Genomic DNA, 23,294 nt, shown 5'->3' on the forward strand with positions numbered 1-23,294 from the left:
CAGTTGTGACCTGGAAATCTGTAATAGAAACCCAGGTCTTTCTCTCGCCGTCGCCACACTGGGGCTTTGTGCCTTAAGGGGCGTGTGGTATTCTATCACTCTGCAGGGTCTCTTTCAAGTCAGAGACTATAGCAAGCGAGCTGAGCTTTAGGAATTAGAAACATCCAGTCCTTGCATGGGAGGGAATGGGGCCTGTCGGAACGAGATCCCTCTGCAAAACTGAAGGCTACCTCCATCCCATGTGTGATGGCCTGGGACTCGGGCTCAGACTCAGAACCAGAGGAGTCTCAGTCTGCACCGGATCCTTTGTTCCCCTGCAACAAACACCAGCTGGGCCGAGAAGGAGAGACCTGAGTACTTGAAGGAGGAGTGCTCGCCTTCGGGCGAAACAGGGAGATGAGTTGCCAGGGGATCAGGACCGGGATAAAAGGCTCTCTGGCCCCATCCCAGGTTGCAGGTGCAACATTGCTGTATGCCAGATCCTGCCTGAGATCCTGTACCTGTCCTTGCCTGGTTTCCTGCCTCGTGTCCTGCCTCGGCCCTGTCGGACTGACTCCTAGTGGAACCTTCAGATTCTGGACCAGTCCTGATCCCCCGGTGACTCACCTCCCTGTTTCGCCCGAAGGCAAGCACTCCTCCTGCGAGTACTCAGGTCTCTCCTTCTCTCAGACCTTATTCTGCAGCTTGGGAGACGTCGGTGGGTGACTAGACCCAGGGGCCGCCTCAGCCTCCCCTGACCCAACCGGTAGTGGAGCAGCTGTAAGTGATGGCCCAGCTGGAGGCAACGAGGTCATCCCCGCATCTGGAGCCAGGGCAGGCTCAGGCCCCTGACTCAGCCCAGCTGGTGCTTGTTGCAGGGGAACCTGTGCAGACTGGGACTCTTCAGGATCAGGCCCCAGACTTGGTTCAGGTGATGCCTGAGGCAAAGGATCCGGTGCGGACTGAGACTCCTCTGGTTCTGAGTCCGAGCCCAAGTCCCAGGCCATCACACCATGAAGAATGGAATGGATCACCCCATTCCAGATTCCCTCAGTTTCTCATTTCTCCAAACATGTCTCACTCCATTTTCACATCAGAGTTTTTCACGTCCGCAACTGATCAGTATATTACTTTTTGCAAGCCATTTCCCCATATATAATGCGATATTTTATTTTATTTTTGCCCCAAAAGACAGAATCGAGATTCAACATTAATTTCGATAGGGACAAATGTAAGGTTCTGCACTTGGGAATGAATATCAACCTGGACAAATAGAAGATGGGGGACACCTGGCTTGCCAGTAATACGTGTGAGAAGGATCTAGGGCAGCAGTTCTCCACCTGTGGGTTCCCAAGATGTTGTTGGACCACAACTCCCATCATCCCTGAGCTCTGGCCTTGCTAGCTAGGGGTGATGGGAGTTCCAGTTCAGCAACATCTGGGGACCCACAGGTTGAGAAATGCTGATCTAGGGGGTCTTGGAAGACCACAAGCTTAACGAGAGCCAATGGTATGATGCAACAGAACAAGAGGTTAATGCTATTCTAGGCTGCATCAACAGAAGTATAGTGTCCAGGTCAAGGGAAGTCATAGTCTGTCTTCCAAAGCAACTACTCTATTCCGAACTTAAAAATGGAAAGTGTAATGCTGGTGGTCAACAAAAGAGGTTTAAAGACTCTCTCAAGGCAAATCTTTAAAAATGTAGTATAAACACCATCAACTGGGAAACACTGGCCTGTGAGCGCTCCAGTTGGAGAACAGCCTTTGCCAAAGGTGTCATGGGTTTTGAAGACACTCGAACCCAGGGTGCAAGAATGAAACGTGCTAAGAGGAAGGCACGCTTGGCAAACCTTTGTCATGACCAACTCCCGCCCGGAAACTTATGTCCCTACTGTGGAAGGCTCCAGAATTGGGCTCCACAGTCACTTACGAACTCATTGTTAAAACCGTGTTTATGGAAGACAATCTTACTTGGCTACGAGTGATTGACAAAGAAGAAGAAGAAGATTCTGCCTTGGTCAGACCATACCTGTGTCCAGTTCTGGGTGCTGCAATTTGAGAAGGATATTGATAAGCTGGAAGGTGTGCAGAGGAGGACAGCCAAGATGATCAAGGGTCTGGAAGCCAAGCCTTATGATGAACGGTTGAAGGAGCTGGGTATGTTTAGCCTGGAAAAGAGGAGACTGAGAGGAGATATGATAGCTATCTTCAAATATCTCCAGGGCTGTCACATGGGAGATGGAGCAAGCTTGTTTTCTCCTGCTTCTCTTTCATTGGAGGATATTTAAACAGATGTTGGACGGCCATCTGTCATGGATGCTTTAGTTGAGATTTCTGTATTGCAGGGGGTTGAACTAGATGGCTCTCAGGGTCCCATCCAACTCAACAGTTCTATGATTCTCTAAAATATACACATCTATTTGCACATTATTTGGCCAGAGAGCTGCACTGAAAAATCCATGATTGGGGCAATGGAGACCATGCGGTGCTTGGTGTGTTTCCCAGCTCTTCAATTCTCTCTCACCCACATGCATGTGCAGCCACCAGCCTATTTGTGTAATGCACACCCAGCCGATTACCAAACAGCCCCAAATGAAATTGACAGGCCACAAGATTCCTGCTCTCTTCGCACAATGCTGCTCAACGTCCTCACACTCAAATCGAAGACACTTCCCGGCTCTCTGTTCCGGAGCAGTTTTCTGGGCCAGGCAAACAACTATTCCTTGTGCAGATGGTAAGCAGAGAGCTCTCACGGCCAACATCTGACTCCGGGAGAAATTGAAAACAGTCCTCCCCACGCAAATCTGTATCCACGTGGCATGCCATGTATTTATTATCCTGTGGGGTGCTGGGCAGGGAGATAAAAGCGAGTCGAGCAGAATGAGGAATCTGGCTGGAGTCTTCCAGGGTTCCAGCAGTCCGGGGAATAGAAAAACAAAGCAAAAATATCCAAGCCTCTCTGTGTGTGTGTGCATTGGTGGGATAATCTATGTTATAGAGTTCTTCAACTTCCATGCAATAGAATTATGTGCTGCTTTAAGTCTCCTGTAAGCATCTTAGTCTTGACAGAAATGCACCACAAAGGATCCGCAAGGCTCCCTTCTGGGATAAAGAAGCCCATTACAGAGGATCATGAGTATGGTTATCAGATGTCCCCGTTTCCCAGCGACAGTCCCTGGATTTCCAAATCTGTCCCCGGACAAAATCCGTCCCCGGAATGTCCCCGGATTTCATTTAATGTCCCCGGATTTGTATTTTAAGTGTTGTAGATTTATTAGTAGGGAATGAATGTTGTGTGATTGGTTCAACGGCACAAGACACATCATATGGGGACTTCCGGAGAGGCAAAATGGCGGGCGCCACGGCAGCCAGCAGCTCCTGAAGCCAGCCAGAGCCAACTGCGCTACCAGGCTTGCCCTGGGCTGCTGAGACTGCTGCTGCCGCCGCCACTGCCAAGGGGGAACCGGGGATACATGCATCAACTGGGGGGAACTGCTGACACCCCCCTGTGACCCAAATTGAGCCAGGTGCAAGAGCGCCTGGCCAACTGCCCAGCGGCGCTCCAGGGCCAGGAAAACCCCGGAGCCGACGCAAGGAGAAGGAGGAGAGGAGAAGGGGAAGCAGCAGGAAGAGGGAGAAAGAGGAAGGAGAAAAAAGAGTGGGGCCCCGACCTTGCCGTGCCGCTGCTGCTCAGGAGGAGAGGTAGGAGAGCACCGGGAGGGCAAAGACACATGGCCAAGCCCAGGCCCGACCTGAGCCTACTCCATGGCGGCTAGCGCTCCAAGAGGGCAGGCCGGGGTCCAGAGGAAGGCCGCATGACAGAGGAGACCACAGAAGAGAAGATGTTGTTGTTTAGTCGTGTCCGGCTCTTCGTGACCCCCTGGACCAGAGCACGCCAGGCACTCCTGTCTTCCACTGCCTCCCGCAGTTTGGTCAAACTCATGCTGGTAGCTTTGAGAACACTGTCCAACCATTTCGTCCTCTGTCGTCCCCTTCTCCTGTTGCCCTCCATCTTTCCTAGCATCAGGGTCTTTTCCAGGGAGTCTTCTCTTCTCATGAGGTAGCCAAAGTATTGGAGCCTCAGCTTCAAGATCTGACCTTCCAGTGAGCACTCAGGGCTGATTTCCTTAAGAATGTATAGGTTTGATCTTCTTGCAGTCCAATGTATGGACCTTATGCATGAACTGACTAGAGAATGAACTGATCCACTGGGTCTTCTGCTTTTTTCATTGAACTTTATGAGACTTCCGTTGAAATCTACAATTTGATACAATGAATAGTATACCTTATTCATTCAAAAGTACGGCTGGTTACGTCTTGTGTGTTTATTGTGTATGTTTCACGTAACCATAGGTTTGTTGATGTTTTGTATCCCCATCCTGGCATCAGTTCTGCTGGGTGCCCTTCTCTCTCTCTCTCAGCAGAGCCTAGGGCTTGCTGATCAGAAGGTCAGCGTTTCAAATCCTCGCAATGGGGTGAGCTCCCGTCGCTCAGTCCCTGCTCCTGCCAACCTAGCAGTTTAAAAGCACATCAAAGTGCAAGTAGATAAATAGGTACCGCTCCAGTGGGAAGGTAAACGATGTTTCCGTATGCTGCTCTGGTTCACCAGAAGCAGCTTAGTCCTGCTGGCCACATAACCCAGAAGCTGTACGCCGGCTCCCTCGGGCAATAAAGCAAGATGAGCGCTGCAACCCCACAGTCGGCCACGACTGGACCTAATGGTCAGGGGTCGCTTTACCTTTACCTTTACCTTTACCTGAATGGGGCAGATATGGGAACAGCACCAGAGAATAATTAACACGGCTGCTGCGGTTGCGTCGAGAACAGTCATGTTCCCCCAAGCAGCACTCCGATGAAGGAGCCCAGCACACCTCGAACGGCAGCATCTAAACATGATCTTGTGTGTTATCAAACCAGAGGAATCTGCTGCGTTCCCCATATCCTTCCCCCTTCCTTCCTCCTTCGATGTGGCTTTTTGGCTAATTGGAAAGGACTGCGCTGCAATTGCTTGCTATCTTGGGAAAATAGGGGGCACAGGTTTTTCCAGACACATGAAACGTCTCAGCCCCTTTCCCACCCTACAAGCTTAAGGCGGAAGATCTCGCCTGTCAAAATGTCTCTGGCGGTACTGATAGTCATATCTCTCCGTAATCACCTTATGCATTACGTGTCGCGACTCCCACGGAGGCCCTCCTCTTAAGAAGGCCCAAGATAGCGCTTCACAGCTAAGCCTTGTAGCTTTCAATTTCCTTGACACGCTACCAATCCATTGGTCCCATCCGGGGGCCTACAGAGGACATCCCACCCCCCACCCCCATCCTGCCTCCATAGTCTTTGTGTTGCAATCAAAGAGAAAGGCTTAAGCCCCGCTCTTCCTCACTCTCTCTGGAGTCTGTCTTGGCCTGGAAGTCGGAACCTCGCGGCAAAAGGGAGAAATATGTCCATGTTACAGAGCGGCCATGCATCACTTAGATGCAAGAGGCAAGCAGCGGCAGGAGACGTGGTATGAATCACAAAGCCGGCTGCATTTCACTCTGTGGGCACCATGACATTCTCAGCTGTTGCTGATTATCGGGGAAGGAAGGGGTCCGTACAGAATGTGGCTCCTTAACTGATTTCATCTCCTGTGTCAGCTGTGTGCCATTTCTCCCCCAAGAGGCCGGGATATGATAGTGATCCATCAACTGCAATCAAAGGCTACAAACAGACAGCCGTTTTTATTTTTTTTATTTTTTTAAAGAGGGAGTTGGAAGTGGCTCGAGAGAGAGGGGTTCTCCGCAGCCCTCGGCATAGAGGCCCTTTGGCCTACTTGACACGGCCGGCCAATCAGCTAGAGCAGGGAATCCTGGGAGGAAAAGCATTGGAGGTTTAGAGAGCAAACGAGTAAGAGGAAACATGATGGAAGGCCGAAAATTGATGCACAGTGTAGGGAAAGCAGGAGGAGAAACATTTTTCTCCTTTCATTGTTGTCTTCTTCTTCTTTGACAATCACTCGTAGCCAAGTAAGATTGTCTTCCATGAACACGGTCTTAACAGTGAGTCCATAAGTGACTGTGGAGGCCAATTCTGGATCCACACATCCTTCCACAGTGGGGACATTGGTTTGCGGACGGGAGTTGATCATGATGAGGGTTTGCCAAGCTTGCCTTCCTCTTAGCGTGTTTCTCCCTTGCCTCCTGAGTTTAAGTGTCTTCAAAGCCCATAACACCTTTGGTAAAGGCTGTTCTCCAATTGAAGTGCTCACAGGCCAGTGTTTCCCAATTGTCAGTGTTTATGCTACAGTTTTTAAGATTTGCCTTGAGACAGTCTTTAAACCTCTTCTGCTGACCACCAGCATTACACTTTCCATTTGTAAGTTCGGAATAGAGTAGTTGCTTTGGCAGACGATCATCAGGCATCCGCACAACATGACCAGTCCAACAAAGTTGATGTTGAAGAATCAATGCTTTGACACTGGTGATCTTTGCTTCTTCCAGTACACTGGCATTAGTTCGCCTGTCTACCTCTGCAGTGCCACAAATCCAACTCAATGGTGTAACTTTGGAAAATTTTGACCGCTTCTCTTACCTGGGCAGTTATCTTTCCACAAGGGTCGACACTGATGCCGAAATCTTTCAATATAACACTAGAGCATTTCATCTTAATGTGATTTGCTGTTCCTGAATCTGAATGCTCACGTTCTTTGGAGTTGCGTCTAAAGATTTTTCCCCCATCCAAGTCAGAATATCAGGGAAAGCAATATGCACATTGACTCACTTGCATGAGCTATCTGGATATGTCCCTGCAGATACCTTGCTGAGGTGCCCCTATTCTCTGTGGCCTGGGCTGTGCATTTGGGTTGGGGGGGGGTCACACATACATGCTTATGCTTTGCAACCAGGCTATATAAGTGAGCCAACAGACCAGTCCACTCAGCAGCCTGTCATTGTATTTTCAGAAGCCTCCAGTTGACTGTAGCAGTCGTTACCAGAAACAACAGCTACAGGCATTCCTAGAAGGTCACTCTCTCACTTTTCTGCAGTACCTGGCTGCGTTCAGCTGCAGCCAAGAGGAACGAAAGCACACGGGCAACTTTCCTTGGCAATGATTTCCTTGTCCCACCCACCCTTCAGCTTAGAGAAGCCGTAGCTGGAGGATAAATGAAAAGCACCTCTTGGTAAGGTGGTGAAGGACCTCTCGTGCTGCTGTTGGGTCCAATGACAGCTGCTACAGTCACCTGGGAGCTTCTGGACATGTGGCGACTGGTTCATAGTCAGCTATGCGAACTGGGTCTATAACTTTATCGTGGCTCCAAGTTTACAAGGGCAGGCTGAGTTTCCAGGCCAGTGGGTCTACCACTACCACTGCTTGCTTTTCCCCAGCAGCCATGCCAGGTGGTGAGGCATACCCATAAAACGTCTGTAGTCCATAAAAATTCCAGGGGTATTACTTTAATAATAAGTCTGGCCCATCAACGTGAGTCCATTACTGGCACCCTGCTGGGCGTTGCTACTCTCCCTCTCTCTATCTTTCACATACATACAATCTCTTTTGTCCATTCCTTCCACATACAGACACACCGCCACTTTCCTTAATGTTCAGGTCTGCCGGAGAATGCCGTAAAGCCTGCAGCCGCAGACCTGGTTTCTTTGAGAGGGAGAGGAAAATTAATAAGACAGTCCGGAGAGAATGGGACGCAATCCAAGAGACAGAGCAAAAAGATGGGGAAGAAATTACGGAGAAATGGTTGGAAAGGGGCCAAGAAGAGAGGGGAGGGAATTGGGGGGGCAGGGGAGGGCTGTCTGGAGAGGGACATTTTTGCTAGTCCTGTTTACTATCTTGCAGTACCGCAGCACATGGCATTAAAAGTCTTCGACACCTTATAAACCCAGCGAAACTAATTTTGCAACACAGAAGTACTTTCCCAGAAGACTCTCCCTGCCCTTCTCTCTCTCTCTCTCTCTCTCTCTCTCTCTCTCTCTCTCTCTCTCTCTCTCTCTCTCTCACACACACACACACACACACATATTGCACACATATTGCACACACATTTCCTACTTCTGACCTTCCCCCAGTTTACCTCTACAAAGAAAGGAGAGAGATTGGGGTGTCAGCCAAGACGAAGGAGTTAATTCACCCTTTGATTCCTGCAAGGGAAAAGGAAAGGGATCTTCAGTGACTGTGAGCGATCGGCACCTGTTGCAGGGTTTGGCAAGCTTACCGAATAATGGGCTGGTCCATGTTCTGTCTGTCGGAGGATGGCCTGGAGTGTGTGCGCACACACGCTCTTCTGCGTCAGAGATGCGCCTGTGCGCATGCACACATGCTATTTCTGGCACTCCTCTGACCTGGATGTGTGCCGGAAATAGCATGTGTGCATGCACACAGGCGCTTCTCCATCCCACACACATGCGCACACCTTATTTCCGGTGCCATCAACCCAGAAATCGGTTCCGTGCCGGTAAGGGGGTGGCAGGGGTCACCATGGAAGGGATAGATGAACCCCGTGGGCCGCTACCGGCCCAAGGGTCTTAGGTTGCCGACCCCTGATCTATTGCATGTAGAGATTTTGACAAGGGAGCAGTATAGACCCTGCCGCTGAACCAAAGAGCATCTTACATGTTCTGCTTGATCAAAGATCCATTTACTGTAGATTCGGGCAGGTAGCCATGTTGGTCCGACGCAGTCGAAATAAATAAATAAAATTAAAAAATTGTCCAGTTGCACCTTAGAGACCAACTAAGTCTCTAAGTTGAACAAATTTAGTTGGTTACCCAGAACAAACTTAGTTGGCCTCTAAGGTGCTACTAGGGATGCAGGTGGCGCTGTGGGTTAAACCACAGAGCCTAGGACTTGCCGATCAGAAGGTCGGCGGTTCGAATCCCCGCGATGGGGTGAGCTCCCGTTGCTCGGTCCCAGCTCCTGCCCACCAAGCAGTTCGAAAGCACGTCAAAGTGCAAGTAGATAAATAGGTACCGTTCTGGTGGGAAGGTAAACGGCTTAGTCCTGCTGGCCACATGACCTGGAAGCTGTATGCGGACCAATGCCGGCTCCCTCGGCCTATAGAGCGAGATGAGCACGCAACCCCAGAGTCAGTCACGACTGTACCTAATGGTCAGGGGTCCTTTAAGGTGCTACTGGACAATTTTAAAATTTTATTTATTTATTTCATCTACTGTAGTTGTCACTTTCTCCAAGGGTCGTACGCCAGTGATGGGTAAGGCCAGAAGCAAAAGTGGGTGAAGTAGCAAATTAATTTTTATCTTTGCGCAACAAACCAGTTCCTGCTCTACCTTCCACCCAGGGAAGCAAGAAGCATCATCAAAACTCAAGGACACTGTAATGGTTCTAGGGGTTGCTCGTGCTTAAGTTGCCGCCACTCCTGGCTAGGTTGCCTGGTTAAACCTTTTCCTGGCTGGACAGCCTTTCACTTCGTGGCTGTTTCAGTCGCTAGCAGAATCCGTCAGTGGGTGTTTCTTGAACCTCTTCCAGCAAAGAAGTTCTTTGACGCCAAGTCTCCTCCTACTCTCCCTGCGTGGAAGTCTTCTGTGCAGGGTGGGTGTGGGCAGCGGAGGACCCGTGCTCTCCCCACTGGTCTCCGGCGAGGAGTCCTGGAGCCCCCTCGCCAATTCCCCCATCTGCCCCCCCTTTATCCCTGGTGTTACGCTGATTTCCTTCCCCAGCCGATGAGCTGCCTCTCTCCCTGCTGGGCCCTTCTCCAGCATCGCTTGGGAGCCTTGCCTCTGCCTCTAGCTCCGATGGCAGTTCCCTGACAGACACGTTCCAACCAGGAGGAGGGGACACTCCTGTTGCAAAGCAAGGTTGTGATGCATGTGGCCAGGGGAGTAAGCTTAGAGAGAAACCTGTGTGTACAGCCCCTTACTATTACTTGAAAAGATTTCTTACCCAGTGTACTGGTTCTAGGGGTTGCTCGTGCGTAAACCGGCACCACACCTGGCTGGGTTGCCTGAGTGAACCTTTTCTGTCCGGACAGCCACTCTCCCGTGGCTGTCTCAATCGCTGGCAGAATCCGTCAGTGGGTGTTTCTTGAACTTCTTCTAGCAAAGAAGCTCTTTGACGCCTAGTCTCCTCCTACTCTCCCTGTGCGGAAGTCTTCTGCGCAGGGAGGGTGTGGGCAGCGGAGGACCCCTACTCTCCCCGCTGGTTCCCGGCAAGGAGTCATGGAACCGCCTCGCCGCTTCCCCCATCTGCCCCCCTTCTCCACTGGTGCTACGCTGATTCTCTTCCCCAGAAGATGGGCTGCCTCTCCCCCTTCAGGGGTGCTCTCTGGAGTCCCTCTGGAGCCCGCTCTCTCCCTCCAGCCCTGATGGCAGTTCCCTGACACCCAGACTTCAGCATAAGGTTTCAGGGCAGTACAACAAACATATGCTGTTGGCATGTTTCTTTCTCAAGAGACAATGGAGTGCACCTCCAGGGGTGAAGTTCAACCACTGGAGAATCACAGCGCCTGCTGTGGCTGCAGAGATTGGTAACTTGCAACTGCTACCCCCTGTGTTGTTTTTGTTGTGTTAGCAGTGATTTCCACAAATACAAGATGGGTGACACCTGGCTTGAGAGCAGTACATGTGAAAATGATCTAGGAGTCTTGGTTGACCACAAACTTGACATGAGCCAACAGTGTGACGCGGCAGCTAAAAAAGCCAATGCAATTCTGGGCTGCATCAATAGGAGTATAGCATCTAGATCAAGGGAAGTAATAGTGCCACTGTATTCTGATCTGGTCAGACCTCACCTGGAGTACTGTGTCCAGTTCTGGGCACCACAGTTCAAGAAGGACACTGACAAACTGGAACGTGTCCAGAGGAGGGCAACCAAACTGGTCAAAGGCCTGGAAACAATGCCTTATGAGGAACGGCTAAGGGAGCTGGGCATGTTTAGCCTGGAGAAGAGGAGGTTAAGGGGTGATATGATAGCCATGTTCAAATATATAAAAGGATGTCACATAGAGGAGGGAGAAAGGTTGTTTTCTGCTGCTCCAGAGAAGCGGACATGGAGCAATGGATCCAAACTACAAGAAAGAAGATTCCACCTAAACATTAGGAAGAACTTCCTGACAGTAAGAGCTGTTTGACAGTGGAATTTGCTGCCAAGGAGTGTGGTGGAGTCTCCTTCTTTGGAGGTCTTTAAGCAGAGGCTTGACAACCATATGTCAGGAGTGCTCTGATGGTGTTTCCTGCTTGGCAGGGGGTTGGACTCCATGGCCCTTGTGGTCTCTTCCAACTCTATGATTCTATGATTCTATGATTCCCTGGGGCACAAACCTGGGCAGTGTGTCTGGAGGCCCTGGGCTGCCTAAATGGCAAGACCCCTCTCTTGGCCTCGTTGATGTGATCCAAAGGAAAGCACATCAAGATGTTTGGCACCAGCTTGGCTGCAGGAGTTGCCTGAAGGAGGTGTACAAGGTGCTATCCAACCGCCTTAGGGATTCCACCCTGTATTTGTGTAAGGTTTACTCCTCAGCCTTTTCTTCTCCCAAAGATGTCCCACATATGGATTTTCTACCCTATGTCCCCCAAGTGACCACAGAGACCTGATCACTTATAAATTCATGGGTGGAATAGAGAATAGACTCTGTTGAGTCTCATTGCCATCCTCTTGCCCCATGTGTGTCCTATAATGCTCTTGAAAAACATAGCGAGGAAATGGAAATGCCGTATTTTTCACTCTATAAGACGCACCAGACCATAAGACGCACCTAGTTTTTGGAGGAAGGAAACAAGAAAAAAAATATTCTGAATCCCAGAAGCCAGAACAGCAAGAGGGATCGCTGCACAGGCGTCTGTTCTGTTCTGGCTTCTGGCTTAGTCACGCGAACCCTCTTCAGGGCAGGGGGAGCCTTCATCTTGGGGCTGACGGGCTGCCCTTCTTCATCCTCAGGGAAAAGCCCCCAAGAGCCGCACACATGCTCCACGCAGCTCTTTAAAGGGAGCGATGAGCAGAGCCTCCCGCCTGCATTCGCTCCATAAGACGCCCACACATTTCCCCTTACTTTTTAGAGGGGAAAGGTGCATCTTATGGATATTTAAATACGGTATTTAAATATCCGAATCAATAAAAAATATTTTGTCAATGCATTCCTTTAGATCAGCGGTTCTCAACCTGTGGGTCCCCAGATGTTGTTGGACTAGAACTCTCATCACCCCTGAGCTCTGGCCTTGCTAGCTAGGGGCGATGGGAGTTGTAGTTCAACAACATCTGGGGACCCACAGGTTGAGAAAGGCCGATTTAGATGCCAAAAGCAGTTTTTGAATCCCAAGGAGCTTGGCAGAGTCTGAAGAGGCATGATGAAGATCTACGTTTTAATTAACTAAATAAAATTGGAGATATACATTCTAGATTTCACTTCAGCAAAGAAAAAAGAAAAAAATATCTGCTCGCTCTGTTAATATTAGGATACCCTGGAAGATGTCCAGGTCATTTGTAAGGCAAAGCAAAATTGCTACCCATGACCCTTGAACCATCCTGCCCCACATTAGTCATTTTACACCCCACAATAACAGTTCTGGGAACTCTCTGGGATTGTGAATACTGACCTTGTTTAATCAGGTGTCTTAATATTATCTTTCTTTTTTACAACTGCAGGAGAGCGAAGGGACATTTGACTAAGGCCTGAACTTAAGAAGGGATTCCTGCTTAACTTGAGTGCTGAGCCAAAGCAATATGCTTTCGTTTCAATTCTCTTTTGGGCATTACGGATATACACGTCTGTTGATATGCTCTTGAGTTGCTCCATTAACATGTCCCCTGTTTTTCATCCAAGTCCTGGACTCCAGAGGGAGCTGGGGACAAGTCCCTAGAAGACTGATTCTTAAGGGTTTAGGGAGCTGGACAATTTTGGAGGTTCGTTTCTTTTGAACGAACTCCCTTGGAAGGAGGGTGGTTTGGAGGCTTTCAAACAGAGGTTGGATGCTCATTTGTCAGGGATTACACGTTTTGCCTAATATACACATATTTGTAAAGCATTTGCCCCAATATATGTTCATTTCACTAATATATGCATTTATAGGCACACTTTACCCTGGTATATGCATTTCTGAATACATCACTTGGTTGGAAAACTGCACTGCAAAATTCTGAATCAGACTTTCAAAGGAGGGGTGTGTTTCAGTTCATGCATTGTTTTGCAAAGCACAAATTAAGTAACACCTTAAATGTGAAACGAATTGAATTTATTTGCATACTTACCTGAAGATTGTGACTATTGAACTAGTTTACTCAAGTGTCTTAATATTTATATACAGTCGTGCCTTGGTTAATGAATGCCTTGAGACTCAAAAGTTTTGGCTCCTGAACGCTGTGTACTGGTTTGTGAACGTTCTTGGGAACAAGAACGTCTATTGTGGCTTCCGTGGCTTCCAGCTGAGTGTAGGAAGCTCCTGCAGCCAATCAGAAGCCGCGCATTGGTTCTCGAACGTTTTCGGAAGTGGAACGGACTTCTGGAACGGATTCTGCTCAAGAACCAAGGTACGACTGTATTGCCAAAGGATAAGGATGAAAGGGCATTAGGCTAAGGCCTCAATTTAAGTTGTGTTCCTGCTTAACTTGAGAGCTGAGTCAAAACAGTATGCTTTCATTTCAGTTTTGGTATTGTGGATATACACATCTTTCAATGTGCTCTTGAGCCTGCAAGCAACAACCGCCACTCCGCAATGTATTTTTGTGCATTATCCTCACCAACAATTCTTTTCTTTTCTTTTCTTTTCTTTTCTTTTCTTTTCTTTTCTTTTCTTTTCTTTTCGGAGCATGCAGGTATCACTATTATACTGTACACATTATATATTGCATAATTGCATTGTAAAAATTCAGAGCAGTGGCGTAGCGTGGGGGGTGCAGGGGGGGCATCTGGGGGGTTAGGGTTAGGGGGCGCAAATCCATGGGTTAGGGAGCGCAAATCCACGGGTTAGGGGGTGCAAATTACTTGCCTTGCCCCGGGTGCTGACAACCCACGCTACGCCACTGATTCAGAGAGCTGCAAATTCCCAAGGGAAACTGTGTTTCAGTTCACATCTTGGTTTGGAAAGTGTGAATTAGTTACATTTGCATTAAAATCTGAATAGGATGGACTTATACCCCACCTCTAGTCCCATTCTCTGGGAAACAAGGGCATTTGGAGCACATGAAAACATAAGGAAGATGCTGAAATCCTCAAAAATCCTCAGAAATTATGTCCAGCCATTCTAAACGTAAGTCCCCTTGCCAAAATCCATAAGCTCTTTGAAGTTATACAGGGCAACTCCACATTCATGCATTCAGTTGTTATTAGAACCTGACTTTCTTCTCCTGTTCTGAAACTGGAGTGGACTCCAGTTTGGTTTGGCTGGTGTTGGGCAGATACTTCCCCATAAACCAAATTCTAGTGGATGCAGAGTTAGAGCCATCCTGAAACAAATAAAAATAATAATAATAATTTATTATTTATACCCTACCCATCTGGCTGGGTTTCCCCAGCCACTCTGGGCGGCTTCCAACAGAATATTAATAATAAAGAAGCAACCACATCAAACATTAAAAGCTTCCCTAAACAGGGCTGCCTTCAGATGTCTTCTAAAAGTCAGATAGTTGTTTATTTCATTGACATCTGATGGGAGGGCGTTACACAGGGAGGGCACCGCCACCGAGAAGGCCCTCTGCCTGGTTCCCTGTAAGCTCCCTTCTCACAATGAGGGAACCACCAGAAGGCCCTCGGAGCTGGACCTCAGTGTCTGGGCCGGACGATGGGGGTGGAGACACTCCTTCATCTGTACAGGGCCAAGGCTATTTAGGGCTCTAAAGAAGTATCTGAAGAAGTGTGCATGCACACGAAAGCTCATACCAAGAACTGACTTAGTTGGTCTTTAAGGTGCTACTGGAAGGAATTTTTTTTTGTTTTGACTATGGCAGACCAACACGGCTACCTATCTGTAACTAGGGCTCTAAAGATCAGCACCAACACTTTGAAGTGTGCTCGGAAACGTACTGGGAACCAGTGTAGGTCTTTCAGGACCGGTGTTATATGTTCTCGGTGGCCACTCCCAGTCACTAGTATAGCTGCCGTATTCTGGATTATTTGTAGTTTCTGGGTCACCTTCAAAGGTAGCTCCACCTAGAGCGCATTGCTGTGATGGAAGCCAGAGCGTACAGAAATGCTGTTTTAACTTCCCACAGTGGACCTCAGCGTCCGGGCAGAACAATGGGGGTGATGCTCCTCCAGGTCTACTGGGCAAAGCCCATTTAGGGCTTTCAGCAACAACACTTTTAATTGTGCTCAGAAACGTACTGGGAGCCAATGTAGGTCTTTCAGGACCGGTGTGAAGTTGGTTCCTTACATATATAATCAACAAAGCAGCCCCACTGCAGGAAGTCGGTGGCCATGGAGAGCTTTAAAGAGCCGCTCCTGGTCTCGTGTTTCAAGACATCTTTGCCTCCCGCTATGAAGGAGCAACATGATCCAATGCACTCCAAAAGGGGTTTGGAAGATGGAGGGGATTATAAACACCAGCCTCCTGAGAGTGACCTGGTCACGCTGTCTTCTCTGCCCAGGTCTCATCAAGCATTCATCTGCAGGGTGTGACGTGTGGCTGGCATAAGTTTTAGAAGCAACCACTTCTCAAGGCAAATCTTTAAAAATGTAGTATAAACACTGACAACTGGGAAACACTTGCCTGTGAGCCCTCCAGTTGGAGAACAGCCTTTGCCAAAAGTGTCATGGGCTTTGAAGACACTCGAACCCAGGGTGCTAGAGGAAGGCAAGCTTGGCAAACCCTCGCCATGATCAACTCCTGCCCAGAAACCAATGTCCCCACTGTGGAAGGACGTGTGGATCCAGAATTGGCCTCCACCGTCACTTACGGACTCATTGTTAAAACTGTGTTTATGGAAGACAATCTTACTAGGCTACGAGGCATCACCAAAGAAAAAGAAGAAGATTCTGCCTTGGTCAGACCATACCTGTGTCTAGTTCTGGGTGTTGCTATTTCAGAAGAATATTGATAAGCTGGAAGGTGTGCAGAGGAGGGCAACCAAGATGATCAAGGGTCTGGAAGCCAAGCCTTATGGGGAAAGGTTGAAGGAGCTGGGTATGTTTAGTCTGGAAAAGAAGAGACTGAGAGGAGATAGGATAGACATCTTCAACCATCTCAAGGGCTGTCACATGGAAGGTGGAGCAAGCTTGTTTTCTCCTGCTCTGGAAGCTCGGACTCGAGGAGATGTCCTCAAGTTATAAGAAAGGAGATTCCAACTAAACTTTCGGGAAAAACTTTCCGAAGGTAGGAGCTGTTTGGCAGTGAAACAGACTCCCACAAGAGGTGATGGACTCTCCTTCCTTGGAGTTTGGATGGCCATCTGTCGGGGTTTTTAAAAAATCAGTGGTTCCTTCATTCCAGGAAATGGATGACTCTTGGTGTCCCAACGCTACGATTCTATTATTCTAAAGTCCTCCATCTCTCTCCCTCTCTCTCTCTCTGCCTCCCATTTCCATACACAAAGTTTGACCCTCAGCACCTTGAAAACCGTAAGACTCTCAGAGGGGGAAAAGTATTAAAAGCCTATAAACCAGTGGAGTAATATAATATGCTCCCAGTAACCGCGTAAACATGTGTGTGTAATAATAAGTTATTAAGAACCCGCAAGCCGCTGTGTCAGAGCTCGCAGGCTGGCACGCTTCAGAAATTTGGTAGGGTTTTTTTTTGCATATTTATGTATGTAGTCAAAATAGAAGTTTCCACCCTTCCGAGAACTGACCTGCCAAATCTGGGAAGGACTCCAAAAAATGTGTGTCAATGGCGAGTGAAGGACCCCAGCGGTGGATCGCGGTGGATGGGGAGACGGAGCATTGCCATTTCCCCGAATTTTGGAACTGACTGATCAAAGGTTAGCACAGCTGGAGATGGAGGCAAGAAATCCTTCAGAGGCACTGAAGGATAAATTGGATAATCTTGATCGAAGATGGGCACCCAATGGAAAGCCACTTCCGCCCTGCAGAGGAGGTGGGGTTGTGGGCTTCACGGGCCCAGCCCCTGCACGATACGGAGACTCTGCAGCCGCATCACCCCCTGGCCATCCAATCGGCTGGCTCGGGGGGCGTGGCCTGCCCTATTTAAGGCAGGCATGGCCGGGGATCTCCCTCTTTTGCCCTGCCTACCAGTTGTTCCTGTTTCCCACCATCCCACCCTTTAAGGTTTTCATTCCTTGACCTTGCTATGGACCTTGGTTGGTCGCCGTTGAGGGGCCTGGTAGGAATTTTCCCACTTGGCAAATTGGCACCAGCCACTTGGTTTTCACCTACCTCATAGCAAATCGTCACAACTTTCTTGGTATTAGCAGTTAGGCATTGGTATTGGTATTGTTTTGTAGATGGAAGAGGGGAGGAAGCGCCATCACCTGCCCCGCATATTGAAGGGTAGTCCGATAAAGGATTCCGGGGGCGTGGCCCTGTCCGAAGCCTGGGGAGGTGAGGGCCTAAGGCACGCCCCCTAGCGGTGACCCCGGGGGAGTTCCTAGTTGATGTGCATCAGCAGGACTCCCCCTACTGGTGGTTAACCCTTCCCAGAGTTCAAGCGGATGGGCTGAAGTCAGATATAGTCTGTTAGGACCAATGCCTAAGCCAATACCACTCATCACCTGTAACCAATAAAGTTGTGGCCTTATTTAGCCCATTAACCTTAATAACTGTGTCATGTGTCTTTATTTCCACTGGGGGGGGGACTCAACACACAGCTAGGATTGTGTGCAGCTCTCCATCTTATTCACATATAAATTTATTAAATTTACACACACACCCTTTCCTCTCAAAGGAGTAAACCTAACCAAAAGAGAATGCAATTAAAACTTCTCAAAAACATTAAAAAAAACCCTTCTAAAAGGAGTTTAAGACTCCTTAAAAAACAGTTCAAGAAATCCCAGCTAATAATTTCAGGGTTGCTATAGATGGTACCTAACCCCTGTAAAATTAGCAAAGATATATCACAATAGTGATAATCTATGTTGGAAATGTAAAGAAAAATAAGGTACCTTTTATCATATGTGGTGGACCTGCCCCAAGGTGAAAGACTTCTGGGAGAAGATTTATAAAAATGCTGAAATATACATTTACTAAGAAACCAGAGGCCTTTCTTCTTGGAATAACAGGTTTGGAATTGCCCAAGAAAGATGTTAGACTGTTTTTGTATGCCACAACCGCAGCTAGAATTTTGCTAGCTAAGAATTGGAAAACACAAGAAGTCCCAACAGTGGAGGAATGGCAGATGATGGACTTTTCGAAGCTAGCCGACCTGACTGGAAGAGTCCGCGACCAGAAGGAGGAGGAGGAGTACCAGGAGGAATGGAGGAAATTCAAAGACTATTTAGTTAAATATGCTAAGGTAATTTAAATAGAAATACTTGCAAAATCTAGATAGGCTTAGGATTTAAATATGTGATGTTATAGAATAACATGTTTAAATTTAAAATGAAAAGAAAGAAAGACGTTAATTGATTAAGTAAATTTTATGAGAAATTTGTTTTGGAAAACCGTTATAATGATATATATTGAAACTCAGCCAGTTTGTTATTAAGAGTGGAATAATTACAGTTAGGATTTATGTTTGTTTGTTTATAAATTTCAGAAAATCAATAAATTTGGGGGGGAATAATAATAATTTCTGGGTTTTCAGGAACAGGTCTTTCATCCACCAAGTCCCTGGGTAAACAGGAATAGATTTAGGTTCTTCCATAAAGTCAATGGTGCGGGAGACAAAGGCCTTGGAGGGGTGGTGTTTCCACACAAATGGGGAGCCGGCATCAAGAAGGCCCTGTCAGGACGTCGCCACCAACTGGCCAATTTCATTCATCCCTTGCCCTGATTTCATGTGGGTGGCAAGGAGGGAGAGTGATAAAAAGAGAAGAAAGAAGGGAGGGAAGGGGATGGCCCCATAATGTTTCTCTCCAGCCTTGGCTACTTCCAGTATCATCCATCTCCCCCACTCCTTTGAGGACCCGAGGGAATATGGTCCTCAACAGCAACAAGAAGATTGCCCTTATCGTTGATCTGGATTTATCCGGGAATTGAAAAGGCATTTCCAAACCAGCCGCCATGGGGAAGGTGGGTGGTGCCTTGATTAAGTGAGACTTCATAACTTTTACTGGAATATGGACTGATTCAAAACACATTGAAGTCTCGCTAAGCCCGTAACAGATAAACATCCCTTGTGGTGCATGATTCAATAATGCAGTACTGTGGTTCCACCCCCCACTTTTCTTACAATGAATAATCAACATGCAACCTCAGCTTGCAATGTTAGAAACCCCAACACAGAGCTTTTTTTATTTTGGTGGTGTGTCCTTATGTCTCAAGATGGGAAGAAACTTCTCTTCTGAACGCTACAGGAAACAGGCCATGTGTGGCCTGTGTGGGTCTATTTGACCATCAGAATCCTCTGAAGGATGTTTCTGCTCCATATCACACCTCTATCTAATGATAAATAAATTATTATTATTAAGACATCTGAAGGCAGCCCTGTGAAGAAGAAGAAGAAAAAGAAGAGGAGGAGGAGGAGGAGGAGGAGGAGTAGTTTGGATTTGATATCCCGCTTTATCACTACCCTGAGGAGTCTCAAAGCGGCTAACAATATCCTTTTCCCTTCCTCCCCCACAACTAACACTCTGTGAGGTGAGTGAGGCTGAGAGACTTCAGAGAAGTGTGACTAGCCAAGGTCACCCAGCAGCTGCATGTGGAGGAGCGGGGAATCGAACCCAGTTCACCAGATTACGAGTCCACTGCTTTTAACCAATACACCACACTGGATCATAGGGAAGCTTTTAATGTTTAATAGACTATTGCATTTTAATATTTTGTTGGAAACCGCCCAGAGTGGCTGGGGAAGCCTTTTCCACCACATCGGTAACTTTCCATCTTTGACGTATCTAATTCTCCTGTCTTTTGATGATATTCCCAACGTTCCAGGGCGTGTTGTGGACGTGTTCCAGGATGCGGGAGGTGCTGTGGTCTAAACCACTGAGCCTCTTGGGCTTGCCAATCAGAAGGTCGGCAGTTCAAATCCCCATGACGGGGTGAGCTCCCGTTGCTCTGTCCCAGCTCCTGCCAATCTAGCAGTTTGAAAGCACACCAGTGCAAGTAGATAAATAGGCACCGCTGCAGCGGGAAGATAAACAGTGTTTCTATGTGCTCTGGTTTCCACTGTGGAAAGCTGTCTGTGGACAAATGCCGGCTCCTCAGCCTGAAAAGTGAGATGAGCACCACAACCCCATAGTCACCTTCGACTGAACTTAACCAGGCAGAGGGTCTTCTCGGTAGTGGCACCCGCCCTGTAGAACACCAGATGTCAAAAAGAAAAATAACTACCAAACTTTTAGAAGACATCTGAAGGCAGCCCTGTTTAGGGAACCTTTTAATGTTTAATAGATTATTGTATTTTAATATTCTGTTGGAAGCTGCCCAGAGTGGCTGGGGAAACCCAGCCAGATGGGCGGGGTATAAATATATTATTATTATTATTATTATTATTATTATTATTATTATTATTATTATTATTATTATTATTAACTGCCATGGGGTCCTTTATCCCCCTTTTTTTTACCTTTACCTTTGTTGTCCATAAGCTATTGGTGTTTCTCTGTGTCATGGCCCACTTCTCCACTCCATAACACATCACAAGTAGCATGCACGTATCAAACACCGTAATCAACTCTAAGGAAATGTTTCCGTTTTTCAACATGAAGCTGAGTTTTCCAAAGCCGCCCATGATTGTTTCATTGTCCTTTTCATTTCTACTGTTTGGTTTTCTCTTCTCAGCACGATTTCTAAGCATATATGTAATTCACCTTGCTCTGTTTCTTTATTTTCTAATTGTAGTTCATTCTCTTCTTGATATAAGTCATAGGTAAAGGTAAAGGGACCCCTGACCATTTTCCAGTCGTGGCTGACTCTGAGGTTGCGGCGCTCATCTTGCTTTATTGGCCGAGGGAGCCGGCGTACAGCTTCCGGGTCATGTGGCCAGCATGACTAAGCCGCTTCTGGCGAACCAGAGCAGCGCACAGAAACGCCGTTTACCTTCCCGCCTGAGTGGTACCTATTTATCTACTTGCACTTTGAGGTGCTTTCAAACTGCTAGGTTGGCAGGGGCAGGGACCGAGCAACGGGAGCTCACCCTGTTGCGGGGATTCAAACCACCGACCTTCTGATCGGCAAGTCCTAGGCTCTGTGGTATAACCCACAGCACCACCCGCGTCCCTGATATAAATCATATCAATTATCAAATGCAAAATCTTGCACTATCATGCCCACCTCTGCTCCCTTTACTCGTGATGTGTTTTCCCTACTCTGGGGAGCCACTACAAGTCAGAGTAGACAGCTTGCAAGTTCCACCATTGGCACATCATGACACGGCTTGGGTATGGAAACCATTATCCTCAAGCAGAGACAGCAGGCAGTGGAGGAGAAATATTCCACAACGATTATGAGACGTTTTTATTCTCAGCGGGAAGCAGAGTCACTGTCGAGAAAGGGGCTGGGTCCGTTTGTCTGAAGGCTTTGTTATTTTCCTCCAGACCCGACGTCGCTCAGCAGATGGTAGCAAAATCTGACATCTCCCGGCTATCCTGTCTGCTTACAGCTGGACACTCTCAAAAGGGAATGGCTTCTGGCGGCTTGTTAAAGTTTGTTGCTGCCCCATCCCTCTGCTGGATCCACTTCATGCCTTTCCAAATAAGATCTGTCTTGTGTGCTTGGTGCCCATACGCACAGCTGGCCTGTACAATAACATTCCAGAAAAGGAAAAAGAGAGAAAAGGTCGATGCAATAAAAGTGGATTGCAGAGTCATCCAGAATCATAGAGTTGGAGGGTCATCTGTTTCAACCCCTGAAATGTTGGAATCGCAGCTAAAGAATTCATGACAGATGGCCATCCTATTGGTGTTTCGCAACTTTGACCTATTGCAGGATCTTAGCCAGACCTAGTTGAATATAGCTGTGGTGGCCTGGGATTCAGACTCGGAGGCTGAACCTGAGGAATCCCAGCCTGCACAGGAGTCCCCGCTGAGCCGGGGCTGGGGCCTGAGCCTGAAGGGTCCTCACCTGCGCTGGGTCCTCAGGTGCAGGCACCAGCTATGTCTGCTCTGGCTCCTGAGGTGATGGAGGACCCATTGCCTGCAGGTGCTCCACTCTCAGCCCTGTCAGAGGAAGGTGAGGTTGCCTCTGGGTCCGGTAACCCTCCAGCCTCTCCTGAGCTGCAGAGGCTCAGGGCAGAGAGGCGGAGGGAACTAAGTTCCTGCAGGAGGAGTGCTCGCCTCCAGGCCAGGAGAGGTGAGTAATCTGTGGACCGGGGCCACCCTATGCCTTGGGGCAGATAAAAGTCGGCCAGCCCCAGTCCCAGGTTGCGCAAGCAACATTGTTGGTAGCCTGTTCCTGCCTGCACCCTGTCCTGCTCTTCTGCCAGAGTTCCTGACCTCACCCGACTCCCTGCCTTGGACCCAGCTTCAGCTTTGACAGACTGCCTCCACACCACACCCTCGACCTCGGACTGGACTTGGACCTTGCTGCACGGATAACCCTCGGGACCAGCACAATAACAGAGCATACGCAGACTTCTAGAAACAATCCGTTGCAGGCAGGAAGGATGAAGCAGGAACAAGTCGCTGCTACCAGTAACTTGGTTACTTAGAGGTGTTTGTTATTTACAGCAGACTCTACAATGACTAAATACAAGATGCAGACACGGATCTTAAACTCTCTCTCTTAACAAACTCCAAAGGACCCTCAGAACACCACACTGACCAACCAACTATCCAGCCTAGGAAGGTCATGAGTTATCATGCCTATGTGGAGACCTCGACCTATAGTAGAGCTGTATCCAAGGTCCCATATTTTTAGGCAGAATAACTCCCTCTGCTCAATCTTCTTGGCCTTCAGCCAACTCTTTTTTTCTTTTCTTTTTTTTCAAGATAAGAAAACAGTTTAATGCATTAATACACAATATAAATTACACAGACTCAAGCAGCAACCACAGTTAAAAGGGGCTGGGGAGGAGGCACAGAGAGGACAGGAAAGCACCAAGAACCGCCCTCAGTCGGAGGGTTTCTTTTTTCGGGGGGGGGGAGAGGAGTGTTCTGCTGCCCCACAGATACAATCTTTTCCAGGTGACGTGAAAAGGGCCCAATCCTCAGGAGCAGGCACGAACTGCACTGCCCCCCCCCAAGGTCCCTACAGCTGCTTCCCCCAGTCCTGGGGGTGGGGGCTTGTTTGGCGAGTGGAAGTGGCCCCCTCTTTCTCCTCCTGCCGTCCGAGCCTATTCCTTTGCAGAGACACCCGGGAGGAGGCGGGTGCCTTGGTGTGGCGGGTGCCTG

At 48.3% G+C, this 23,294-nt stretch overlaps 1 protein-coding gene and 1 long non-coding RNA gene across 2 annotated transcripts in view; one reads left to right on the top strand and one right to left on the bottom strand.

Moving 5' to 3' along the window:
• The window catches only part of LOC309369440, a 352,208-nt gene that overhangs the window by 252,947 nt on the left and 75,967 nt on the right, over window positions 1-23,294 (top strand). The window lies entirely within an intron of this gene.
• UVRAG (UV radiation resistance associated) overlaps window positions 4,718-23,294 on the bottom strand; it is a 150,601-nt gene continuing 132,024 nt past the window's right edge. The window contains exon 14 of the mRNA XM_081909814.1: window positions 4,718-4,734. The gene's annotated coding sequence lies outside the window, so the exon portion shown is untranslated. The remainder of the gene's footprint in view (window positions 4,735-23,294) is intronic.

This window comes from Podarcis melisellensis, assembly GCF_964234715.1.
Source record: "Podarcis melisellensis genome assembly, chromosome: 4".
Taxonomy (NCBI): Eukaryota; Metazoa; Chordata; class Lepidosauria; order Squamata; family Lacertidae; genus Podarcis; species Podarcis melisellensis.